Source organism: Pongo abelii, chromosome 2, assembly GCF_028885655.2.
Source record: "Pongo abelii isolate AG06213 chromosome 2, NHGRI_mPonAbe1-v2.0_pri, whole genome shotgun sequence".
NCBI lineage: Eukaryota > Metazoa > Chordata > Mammalia > Primates > Hominidae > Pongo > Pongo abelii.
In genome coordinates this window covers 111,590,063-111,603,490 of record NC_085928.1, presented here as the reverse complement: position 1 = coordinate 111,603,490, position 13,428 = coordinate 111,590,063, and the positions used below count along the sequence as shown (strand labels likewise).

At 44.2% G+C, this 13,428-nt stretch overlaps 1 protein-coding gene across 1 annotated transcript in view; it reads left to right on the top strand.

Annotated features, from left to right (window-relative positions):
* The window catches only part of KRBOX1 (KRAB box domain containing 1), a 65,569-nt gene that overhangs the window by 12,310 nt on the left and 39,831 nt on the right, over positions 1 to 13,428 (top strand). The window lies entirely within an intron of this gene.

Sequence of the window (13,428 nt, the reverse complement as noted above, 5' to 3'; positions counted from 1 at the left end):
CACAAAACAAGTCTTAATAGATTTATAAAGATAGATATTATACATATCTTCTCCATCCCAAACAGGATAAAGTTAGAGCTCAATAGTAGAAGAAAAAAAAAGAGTCATCCAAATTTGAATGGAAGAGGGAAAATTATATTCTCAGATAACATGATCCTGTATACAGAAAATCTGAGTCCAAAAGATAACTAGTAGAGCTAATAAACTAATTTAGCAAAGTTGCAGCATACAAGATCAAAACAAAAATCAGTTGTGTTCCTATATAGCAGGTATGAACAATCCAAAAAGGAAATTAAGAGAGCAATTTTATTTCCAATAGCATCTAAAAGAATTAAATACTTAGGAATAAATCTAACCAAGCTGGTGAAGGGCTTGTTTCCTGAAACTACAAACTATTACTGAAAGAAATTCAAGACTTAAATAAATGAAAAACTATCTTATGTTCATGAACAGGAAGGAAGACTTAACATTGTTAAGATGTTAATACAGTCCAAAGTGATCTACAGATTCAATGCAATCCCAATGAAAATTCCAATAGACTTTTTCACAGACATAGAAAAGCTGATTCTCAAATTCATATTTAATTGCAGGGGGCTCCTTTGTCTTAGTCTTTTCCTGCTACTATAAAAAAATACCTTAGACTGGGTAATTTGTAAACAATAGAAATCAATTGCTTGTAGTTCTGGAAGTACAAGATCAAAGCACCAGCAGATTTGGTATCTGGTGAGGGCCCATCCTTCATAGATGGTGCCTTGTTGCTGCGTCCTCATATGGCAGAAGGGGTTGGAGAGCTCCCTTCAACCTCTTTTATAAGGGCGCTTGTCCCATTCATGAAGCTCTTATGACTTAACCACTTCCCAAAAGGTCCTGCCTCTTAATACCATAACAATAAATATTTAGTTTCATCTGCTGGGTGTGTGGCTCATGCCTGTAATCCCAGCACTTTGAGAGGCTGAGGCAGGCCTGACTCACTTGAGGTCAGGAGTTTGAGACCAGCCTGGCCAACATGGTGAAAATACCAAATATAGCTGGGCCTGGTGGTGCGTGCCTGTAATCTCAGCTACTAGGGAGACAGAGGCAGGAGAATTGCTTGAGCCTGGGAGGCGGAGATTGCAGTGAGCCAAGATTGCGCCACTACACTCCAGCCTGGGCAACAGAGTGAGACTTCGTCTCCAAAAAAAAAAAAAAAAAGATTAAGTTTCAACATGAATTTTGGAAGGACACAGCATTCTGCCCCTGGCCCTACAACATTCATATCCATCTCACAGGCAAAATACATTCATTCCATTCCAATAGCTCCATAAGTCTTTTTGTTTTTTCATTTTTAAAAAATTTTTTTGTGGAGATAGGGTCCCACTATGTTGCCCAGGCTGGTCTCGAACTCCTGGCCTCAAGTGATCTTCCTGCCTTGGCTTCCTGAAGTGTTGGGATTACAGGAATGAGCCGTTGTGCCCAGCCACTCCCATAAGTCTTAACATGTCCCAGCATCACCTCAAAAGTCTAAAGTCCAGACTCTCATCTAAATCAGATATGAGTGAGACTCAAAGGTGATATTCATCCTGAGGCAAAGTCTCCTCCACCTATAAGCCTGTGAAATTAAACAAGTTATGTGCTTCTAAAATACTGTCAACCGAAGAATAATGAAGTTCATACATTTGATAAGGGGACCTTTATTTCTCATAAAGGATTGCAGCTTACAGGGTGGCCATTCTGACAGGCTGGGAGGCATAGCCTCCAGCCAGAAGCCAGAAACACACTTTGAGGGAGGTGAAAAGGGAATAGGAATTTATGCTGAGCAAGACTGCCAAATATACATATTCAATAATCTATAGGAAGAGTCATGAGTAGTTTTGAGGAGACACGTACACATGCACAATTGAACTTTGTTCTTCTCTATGGGACCCATATTCAAAAATGGCAGCATTAGCATGATCTGAAGATGAAGTTTTTGGCCCTCTCATGTCAAAAGGTGAAGCAGAGGATGTGCTTCACCCTTACTGTGCATTCTCTGTAGAATGGCCAGAACCACTCAATGGTTGGTGGTTTTTAATCAGTCAAAAAAGGAGTGATAGCATTAGGCAGTTGGTTGATATCAGAGGTGGAGTATTTTGAAAGGTCTGGTTTCTATTTACTTTTAGGGAAGAAAGCCTAATTGTGGTTAGCAAGGGAGTGGGTATAATGAGGTTGGTCTCATCATGGCCAAGAACTCAGTTTTCAAGGTTACTCTGTGGTTCCCTTGGCCAAGAGATGGTCCATTCAGTCAGTTGTGGGATGTAGAATTTTATTTTTAGCTTACAATACAATGGTGGGACAAGCATAGGATAAATACTCCCATTCTGAAAGGGAGAAGTAGGAAAGAAAGGATAACAGGTCCCAAGTAAGTCCAAAACCCAACAGGGAAAATGACATTAAATCTTGAGGCTGGAGAATAATCTTCTTTGACTCCATATTCCCACTTCTGGACACACTGGGGTGGGGACTGGGTCCCCAAGGCTCCAGGCAGCCTTGCCCCACAGCTTTACTGAATGCAGCTCACAAAGTAGCTCTCACGAGTTAAGAGTCTTCTGCCTGTGGTGCTTCCAGATAGAGTTGGAAGCTGAGGCTCTACCAGTCTAGGATCTTGGGGGCAGCCCTGCTCCCATGTTCACTGGGCACTGCCCTAGTGGGGGCTCTCTGGGTGGTGGCCCTGCCCCTGTGGCACTCCTCTGCCTGGGCCCTGAGACTCTCTGGGGCATCGTTTGAAATTTAATCATCTAGCTATGCCCCCACAGCTCTTGAATTCTGTGCATTTGGAGAGTTAGTTCCATGATGGTGCCGTGGTTTTTCTTCTGTGACTTCTGGAGGGGGAGCACAAACAGTACCTGGGCCTGCTTGCGCCACTGCTGGGGCAGCCAAATGGGAATGTCAGGAACAAAGCCTTAAAATTGTTCTGTTCTTGTGGCTCTGGTATTTTGGGTTTGTGATGGGTGGGGACTGAACTGCCAGCCACACAGTTGAATAGTAAAGGGAACTCTGGAGCAACAGTTAGAGATATTGGACCTACATAGGAGTCAATAGGCTATATAGGTACCCTACCTTCCTATTGCGTGTACTACTCATAGGCCTTGTCCTTTTTTGTTGGTGAGTATAATACAGAGGTTACAATCATTGGCTACAGATGACAATATACAGGTTACAATGTTTTATGTGCAAGGCAATCAGTAAAACTTTATGATTTAGAAACAAATCAGCAAAACTTCATGATTCAAAAACAAATCATTGGCTGGGCGTGGTGACTCATGCCTGTAATCCCAGCACTTTGGGAGGCTGAGACAGGTGGATCATGAGGTCAGGAGTTTGAGACCAGCCTGGCCAGCATGGTGAAACTCCATCTCTACTGAAAAATAAAGAAATTAGCTGGGCGTGGTGGTGTGTGCTGGTAATCTCAGCTACTCAGGAGGCTGAGGCAGGAGAATCGCTTGAACCCAGGAGGTGGAGGTTGCAGTGAGCTGAGATTGCACCGCTGCATTCCAGCCTGGGTGACAGAGCAATACTCTGTCTTGGAAAAAAAAAATCATTGTCCTTTTCAATGTCAGCAGGTTACATATTAATCAGTACATCAGCAGTATGAGGAACAAATAATAAGATTTGGAAATTCACCACAAGATTATTTACTCTGAAACAGGATGTAAGCCATGAATCACAAGACCCTCCCCAGGTGATTAATTTGGAGGCCTGGCAAATGTGATCTGTAGGTTATTACCTTAATCTGAGAATATCTTGATTTCATCTTTGTTCCCAAAGGATATTTTCACTGGGCACAGAATTCTGGGTTGACAGTTCTTTTCCTTCACCATTTAAAAAACTTTGTGCTACTTCCATATATGCATGTTTAGGTACACCCTCAACATTCAGCCAGGTGTTTGACAACTCTGCCTTAGCTTTCGCTTCCTGCTTGCACAGGCCCTCAGGGTCAGCCAGAGGTGAGATCTTAGAGCTTTCTCATACCTTTCCTGGACATATGCACAGCTCAATGCATGTATGGGGACATCTACATTCCTAGGTATATGTCAGAGCTATTCAAAGCCTCTATGGACATCTTTTCCAGGTTTTCCTTTTAAGTTCTTTCATTAGCCTATGATTTGCTCCAATTGTTATCCACCACCTTAGGCAGCTGCAAAGATGACAATTAACTATAAATGTTTTTGACTGACTTATTCATGAAAAAGTCTTTTGCACTGAGTGAACTCCAAGTTGGGTCAAATAAAGACAGCCTTGCAAGTGAGGTTTTCCAGGGAACCACTAGACAGGTCAAATAATGACAGTTCTCCAGGAATGAGGCTTTGAAGGAACTCCAACCCCATCTTCCCCCTCTGGTGGCTGCCAGGCTACTGATTTTCACTATGATTGTGGGCTGTTGGTTTTCAAGGATACTGCAAAACTGGAGAGGGTGGATGGGAATAGGGCAAGTTAAAACATGACAAGGCTTGTTTCTTCTACCAAGATTCAGCTGTTTTCTTGAATAAATCATCTCTAGGTTGCTACAAGCCTTAGGTTAACTTCTAGAATCCTGAAAAAGTTGATTCTGACAATTTTTTTTTTTGCTAGTTTTCTAATCATTTTTTTTAGAAGAGAAAATTTTTAGAGGTCCCTATTCTGCCATTTTCACCATTATGGTGACCATAATGTCACCATAAGAGCCCTTGTTCAAAATTCCTTGGTTCTCTGGAGGTTTCTCCTTTATATCAAGAAGGTAGACAAGTACTGTCCCCTAGGGACTGGGGGTTGTTGTTTCTGTGAAAGAACAAAGGCTTTCCACAAGCAGCCCCAATGCTTCCTCCCTTCCTACCTGTTGCAGAAGAATTGCCCTGCTTGTTTAAACATTACTTTTGCATGTTGCCTACAGAGGATTAAATTTTCCTACCTATCTCTATCCCCCTTCATGCCATCCTCAACACTCACTTAGATCTCAAAGGCTGCATACAGGGAAAAAGGAGCCCAGTCTTTTTAAGGCTATTGGCTGGAAACAGGGTCCTCATTTACCTAAAAGGACATGGGGAATGGGAACATGAGAGGATAGGAAACCATTTCATTGCAAGAATGCTCCAGACAAAGGTCACTGCAAGGTCTTATAGACAGAGATACAGGCCAGCCCAAGGCCACAGGTTCAGGAGACCAAATTATCCATAGAACAGAGATGAAGGGTGATCCCCAAAATGGGATGGGATCAGGGTTAGGGGTACCCAGTAAGTATCAGTTCATTCCAGAATCCCCAGGATGAATGGGGCGGGGGGTACTCTGCTCATTCTGGTTTGCCATATTGCAGGATTAAGGGAATGAGGGGGATGTCCTCTTGTTCCCTTCTCTCCTTTGTTCTCTCTTCACAGGTGGGTAATCATGCCTCCATAAAACAAGATGGGACCAAAGTTAGGGGTACCTTGTAAGCACTGGTTCATTCCGGAATACGTAGGTTTAATGGGGGAATGCCCTGTTCACTCTGGTCTGCCATAAGTGCAGGAACCCCAAGGATGAACAGGGATACCCTATTCACTCTGGTCTGCCATACATGAAGGAACCCCTAGAATGAATGGAGGATGGCCTCTTCACTCTGATGCCATAAATGCAGGCAAAAGATAGTAGGGAAACTAGGGGGTATCTTTTTTTCCCTTCTCTGCTCTGTTGTCTCTTCACAGATGGGCAATCACATCTCCATACCACAGGACACACCCCTTGGATGCATCCTCAAGAACTGGGAAAAGTTTGGCCCACAAGCTCTAAAAAGGAAAAGGCTAATTTTGTTTTGTAACACAGCCTGGTTCTGATATGGACTTGGGGACTGTCAATCTTGGCCAGAAAATGGAAGCATTAATTTTAATACTATCCATCAATTAGATTCGTTTTGCTGCCAGCAGGTAAAATGGACAGAAATCCCTTATGCACAGGTTTTCATGGCCCTAAGAGACAACCCTGACCTTTGTTGGGCTTGTAAAATGGACCCAGTGATGATAGCAGCCATCACCAGGCAACCTCCTCCAGTAGATTTGGGAGACCCTTTGTCAGATTTGCACAGGGCTCAAGCCCCAGAGGAACCAAAGGTGGAATTTAGTTCAAACAACATTGCCTCTTTTATCCCCATTATATCCAAGTCTCCCAGTCCCATAGCCTTCCCCTCCCTACCCAGGGCCACCATCTGGATACCACCCCCTTAAGTTATCCCCACTTCAGGAGGTTAGCAGCCCCATTGGGCCAACTAGAGTCCAGACTCCATTCACTATGTAAGACCTGAGCCAGATTAAAATGGAGCTATGGAAGTTTATGGAAAACCCTGACTAATACATTGAAGGGTTCCGTTAACTAGGCTTAACATTTGAACTTACTTGGAGGGACTTCACAGTCACACTAGGCCAAACTCTGTCTAAGAGAGAACAGGACTCCATTATGGAGGTAGCCCAGCAATTTGCAAGTGCAGTGCACATGACTGACCCTGGTGGCTACCTTGTGAGGGCCACTGCCCTTCCCCAGGTTGGCCCCCAACTGGGAATATAATACCCAGGGTTGTATATGGGCAGTGAACCACATCCCCATAATGGGGATGAAGGATAGCAGAGGAAAGCCTGTAAACTACAATAAATTGGCCTTAATAGATCAAGGCCCTCTTGAAAATCCCACTACTTTCTTAGAGAGTCTACATTAGGCCCAAGTGAAACATACTAACCTTGACACAGACACCCCAGAAGGATGCCTTCTTTTGTATCCCCTAGACCCATCTTCCCAATTGCTATTTGCCTTTGAATGGGAAAATGAAAAAGGAAGGAGCCAACAGCTCACCTGGACTGTACTTCTGCAGGGTTTTAGAGATAGTCCCCATTTGTTTGGGCAAGCCTTGGCTAAATATTTTCAAGACCTGACTCTTGAGGGGGCAGATGTGTTCTACAGTATGTGAATGACCTGCTAATCTCCTCCCCCACAAGACAACTGGGAATCCAACATCTAGTCCAGACATTACATTTTCTTGCAGACAGAGGGTACAAAGCATCCAAGGCCAAGGCACAGCTACTATGACAAGAGGTCCAATATCTGGGGATAATCCTGATCCCTTGAGAACATAAGTTCTCCCCAGAACGGATACAGGCCATCCTTAAAATACCTATCCCAGCCACCCAAAAGCAGCATCAGGCCTTTCTAGGGATCACAGGATATTGCAGACTTTAAATACTGGGTTATGGTGGGATTGTTTAGTCCTTTTATTAGGCTCTAAAAGAAGGGACAGATAGGGACTCACTTCTCTGGGGAAAGATCAGGAACAAGCCTTTAGGCAGCTAAAGACTGCTCTCTCATAAGCCCCAGCCCTTGGGCTACCCATACTAACCAAACTGTTTTAGCTTTTCATCACCAAAAGCCAAGGTGTAGCCTTAGGAGTCGTAACTCAAACTGTTGGGTCAATCAAATGTCCTGTAGGTTACTTTTTAAAGAACCTAGACCCAGTAGCACACAGGTGGCCACATTGCCTCAAGGTAGTGGCTGCACAAGCCCTCCTACTGGAGGAGGTCCTCAAAATCACCATGATACAGTCAATCCAGCTCCTGATGTCCAACAAATAAGCCCCTTACTGGACATAAAAGTGCCACAGTGGCTCACTGACAATAGATTGCTAAAGTATCAAGTCTTGTTAGAAATCCCACAGGTAACAGTTGAGTGGTGCTCCACCCTCATCCCAGCCTCCTTACTGCCATTACCAGGAGAGGGTGACTCAACACATTCATGTTGTGAGATACTTAACCAAATTTATGCCAGATGGGAAGACTTAAAGGATCAGCCCTTGGACAATCTGGTCAAAATATGGTTTTCAGATGGGAGCAGTTTTGTTCAGAATGAAACTGAACAAAACTGGCTAAAGCTTTATCCTTGGGGACCTCAGGACAACTAGCAAAACTCATCTTTTTATCACAGCCCTAACACTAGGGGAAGGGAAAAGAATAACCAGTTATACAGATTCCAAATATGCCTTTTTGGTGCTTTATGCCCAAGCCACTATCTGGAAGGAAAGGGAGTACCCAACAACTTGGGATACTCCTACTAAGTAGGGGCCCCAAATCTTAGAACTACTAGAGGCCATTCACTTGACCCAGGAGGTGGCAGTAGAGAGGGTTCTGGAAATGGCAGGCACTCATTGGGTAATGGTCAAGCTATCATAAAACTGTCCCTCTGAAATGAGAAGTGGCCATGACTGGGACCAAGACAGAGAGGAGTTCCCCAACAGATAGAAAACATCTGGAGCCAGCAAATCACAATTCCCTGGTCAGTTTTTTCTTTTTTTTTTTTTTTGGTTTGAGGTGGAGTCTCACTCTGTCACCCAGGTTGGAGTGCAGTGGCACGATCTCGGCTCACTGCAACCTCTGCATCCCGGATTCAAGTGATTCTCCTGCCTCAGCCTCCCCAGTAGCTGGGATTACAGGCACCTGCCACCACGCCTGGCTAATTTTTTTAAATTTTTAGTAGAGACAGGGTTTTGCCATGTTGGCCAGGCTGGTCTCGAACTCCTGACCTCAAATGATCCACCTGCCTTGGCCTCCCAAAGTTCTGGGCATGAGCCACCGTGCCCAGCGCCTGATCTGGTCTTAAGCATGGGGCAAAAGTAGAGGAGAAAATGGTGGTGTTTGACTGGTATATGACCTTCCTCTGGGGGTGATCAACCAGTAAGGGAAAATCGCTCCAAGTGAGCATGCACACAACCTCAGTAAACACACTGTGCATGCAGCTTCTCCCGAGTACTAGCAGGCCACTGCACATGTGGCAGCTGAGCAACAGCCCACCCCAATGGAGGGATCAAGGGAGGAGAAGAAAAACCCCAGAACCAAAAGCCAGTTTATAAAAATCCTGAGCCAAAGGCTGAGGTGGGCACTTGATCTCTCAAGTTCCCTACTTGGCCTTCTTCCAAGTGTGCTTTGCTTCTTTCAATAAACCTTTGCCTCTGCTTTAAAACTTGTCTCAGTCTTTCAGTTGAAATCTTTCCTCTGAGAAGACAAGGGTTGGGATCAGTGCAGATTCACCACTGTTTGCAGACTCGCTAGCAGTAACACTTTCACAAGGTTCAGGAGTGGGAGAAGGCCCTGACTGCAAGAGACATAACCACATAATTAATTATTCTCTATTTTTTCCCCTCCTATGCTTAACCCTGGGAAACTGAACTACTGCAGTTTGACAGTAGGAAATAAGAGCTGGGGGTGGGAGACTGACACCGTGTGTGTGTGTGTGTGTGTGTGTGTGTGTGTGTGTGTGTTGCCACCCAGCTGTGCTAATTGGATTTGGGCAATTATAGATAACGATTATAGTGATCATAAATCATAAATATGAGAAGGCAACTCCTAAGGTGGTCTTGGCATGGCCCACATGTCAGAGGGTGGGAGACATTCTAGGATGCTACAAATTATATAAGAAAGGAATACTGAACTAACCAGAGATGAGTCTGAGTGTATGGTGTGGGTAAGACACAGGAGAGTTGGGAAATAGGTGGAGTGATTGTTGCAGAGACTAGTCATATTGATCACGTAGCTGTGGAACAAGAGGAACAACACCCTGATTGGTAAGAAGAGAACACCTTAGACTCTGGGTTGTCAGGGCAGAGGTGTAACTGCCCAACAGGTTCTCCTTGCCTGCTGCCTAGACAGAGCTGATTTATCAAGACATGGTAATTGTAATAAAGAAAGGGTTTAATTCATAAAGAGCCAGCGTATGGAAGACTGGAGTTTTTATTATTACTCAAATTACCCTGAAAACTTGGGGGTTGGGGTTTTAAAGGATAATTTGGTGGGTAGGGGGTTGGAAAGTGGAGAGTCCTGATTGGCCGGGTCAGAGATAAAATCATAGGGAGTTGAAGCTGTCCTCTTGTGTTGAGTCAGTTCCTGGGTGGGGGCCACAATACCAGATGGGCCAGTTTACCGATCTGGGTGGTGCCAGCTGATCCACTGCGTGCAGGTTCTGCAAAACATCTCAAGCACTGATCTTAGGTTTTATAAGAGTGATATTATCCCCAGGAACAATTTGGGGAGGTTCAGAATCTTCCAGCCTCCAGCTGCATGACTCTTAAACCATAATTTCTAATCTTGTGGCTGATTTGTTAGTCCTGATTTCCAGGCAGGAAAGGGGTTTGTTTTGGGAAAGGGCTGTTACCATCTTTGTTTCAAAGTTAAATTATAAACTAAGTTCCTCCCAAAGTTAGTTTGGCCTGTGCCCAGGAATGAACAATGACAGCTTGGAGGTTAAAAGTAAGATGGAGTCGGTTAGTTCAGATCTCTTTCACTGTCATAATTTTCTCAGTTATAATTTTTGCAAAGGTGGTTTCAGAAGGAAGGTCAATTAATTTCTCTTCGCTACTATCTGCAGGATATCTGGCCAATTTAACCTAGGCTTCTGCTACCATTATCAACTTGACCACTGGCCAACAAACAATCTTAATTATAAAACTATCAGAATCTTCCCAAAGCCACTGGCCCCAGAAAGGAACAGCCTCACTAAGATATAACATAACAAGGTTAACTTTCTGAAAGTTGGTATTTTCCCTTTAGCCTCATTCTGGTATCACTTTTGTACATTTTTCACAGACCACTTATTGTTCTAAATTCTCTAGCATGACTGATAGTGGACAATTGTATCGTTTTGGATTTCCTGCTGGTCAGTTCAGGTGCAATATGTGCCATTACCAACACCTCTTGCCTCGCCTGCATTCAGCCATATTAACTGGCTTGGTTCTGGATTGGGAACATGTCTACCATCCAGTGGGCCTGATTAAACTATAGGCACTCATAATCATGGATACTCTGATTTGATGTTGCCTAAGAGAAATGGAGTGGATCTGGTCCAAGCCTTTCTCAGTGCAATTAACTAGAGTATCTGATGAACCTAAGTGGCAGCTTATGCGCCTGAGAATTCTAAACCATATGCATGATAGGTTGGGAGGTAGAGTTGAAGGTGAATGACTCTGTTATGGTACTCTGGCTATCTTGCACATATCTACATAGGCCACACAGCAAAAGGCATGAACAGCAACTAATCTAAGTCTTAGCAGGTTGTCTTGTGATCCTCCAGAACACAAGGGGATGAGAGGAGCTTTACAAGATCATCCCTCACTCCCTTCCCTATCTCCTATGGGAGGCTGTCATGAGACAGTTTTTCATTGCCTCTGAGGTTCTGATGAAGCATGAGACTTTCATCCCCCAGAAGGAAGTAATGTTGTAGTCTGCAGTTAAATCCTGAGGAGGGTGCGTCCTCCCAGGTCCACAATTCCACCTCCCAACCTACCACACATATGGTTAAGAATTCTCAAGAGCATAAGCCACCATATAGGTTCATCACTCAACCCAATGTGAGTTGTTGGATACCCCACTTCTGAGGAGCCAATATCAGACTGCAAAAAGTAGTGTTATAGTCTACTTTGTTGCAGTCTAAAATTGGCTCCTCAGAAATGGGGTATCCAACAACTCACATTGCAGGCATCCAGCTCCCTTTTGTTTCATGGCATTCTTTTTAGCATGTAGGATGAGGACCTGGGGAGCTGGCCTGTTTGTCTACAAATAATACATTGTATGAGTCTAAAAATGGCTTATCGTATCTTTTTTTTTTTTGAGGCAGAGTCTCACTCTGTTGCCTAGGCTGGCATGCAGTGGCGTGATTTTGGCTCACTGCAACCTCTGCCTCCCAGGATCAAGCGATTCTCCCACCTCAGCCTCCCGAGTAGTTGGGATTACAGGCGCATGCCACCACACCCAGCTAATTTTTGTAGTTTTGGTAGAGAAGGGGTTTTGCCATGTTGACTAGGCTGGTCTCGAACTCCTGACCTCAGGTGATCTGCCTGCCTCAGCCTCCCAAAGTGTTGGGATTACAGGTGTCAGCCACTGCACCCTGCCTATTGTATCTTTATTAGCCAAATCAATCAGGCCATGGCTTTGCCTGCTGTGTGCGTTTGACAGAAAGGACAATGGAATGAATAAAAATATGGGTAAATATAATAGACTACCTATTCGTCTCCTCTTCAGATTTCTAAAAGTTTTGAACCAAAACACTATTCAGAGCCATAAGAGACCTTCCTTCTGGTGGACCATGACTTAGTAATCATGCGTCTCCAGGGCTCCTTGTTCTGAGGTAAAACCCTCATAATTGTTTTGTCACCCAGTCCAGTTTTCTCCATCTTGTCACCAAGAAAGTCTTAAGAGACTTCATTGTATGCTCAACCTACCTAGTGATCTTCCCCATGGTAAGAGTTACTGCTTCCATCTCAGTACTCACAGACTATCAGGTAGTGTCCATTTATGAACCTTTCTAGCATCTTCTTGCATACAAACAAGACGGGGAGCCCATCTGAGGTCTCTTTTGCTCTGTGATTTTTCACGGGTGTGGTATCTGTAAGTGCTCAGTACCTGGGGAGCTATTCAGGCATCAGAGCATCTGAGCCTGTGGACTTGAATTCCATATTTATCTTCCTACCTTATTCACCTGGAAACACTGAATATGCAAATGGTCAATGGCCATACTACATAGAAAAACAGGACTCTGTCACACAATCTGTAGCAACCAGTCCAGGAAGCCAACCCATTTTCTATGGTAACCACTCTAGGAAGTCAAACCACTAAATCACTATCTGTGGCAACCAGTCCACTAATCAAAACAATAACCCTGGTAGCAACTGACCCCAAACAGCTGGGATTTGATATCTTCCGTCCTTCCTTCCTCCCTCCTTCCCTTCCCTCCTTCCTTCCTTCCCTTCCCTCCTTCCTTCCTTCCCTCCCTCCTTCCTTCCTCCCTCCTTTTTCCTTCCTTCCTTCTTCCCTTCTCCTTCCTTCCTTTCTTTTTCTTTCTTTCTCTTTCTTTTTCTTTCTCTCTCTTTCCCTCCTTCCCTTCCTTCCTTCTTCTTTTCTTTCTTTCCCTCTCTCCCCCTCCCACTCTTTCTTTCTTTTCTTTCTTTCTTTCTCTCTCTTTCTTTCTTTCTTTTTCTTTCTTTATTTCTCTTTCTTTCCCTCCCTCGCTCCCTCCCTCTGTCCCTCCCTTCCTTCCTTCCTCTTTCCTTCTCTTCTCTTCTCTTTCCTCTTCTTCTCTTTCTTCTTTCCACGTTCTTGCTGGAGTGCAGTGGTGCAATCACAGCTCACTGCGGCCTTAACTTCTCAGGCTCAAGTGATCCTCCCATCTCAGACTTCTGAGTAGCCAGGAGCTGGCTATTTTTCTTTCTTTCTTTTTTTTTTGTAGAGATGGGGTAGCGATTTGATTAAAAACTATCAGATTCCCTACTTTTTCCCATACTACTTCCAACTTAGGACCAAACAGAGAAAGCCAAATATTTCCCCCTAACCAATTACATAAGATGCCCTGCTTCTAGTTAGCCCATCTGTAGTTTCCCCATGCCAGCAAATTCCAATAAGGGAATACCTGAAGCTGTTCCTTTTTTCAACTACGAAGCTT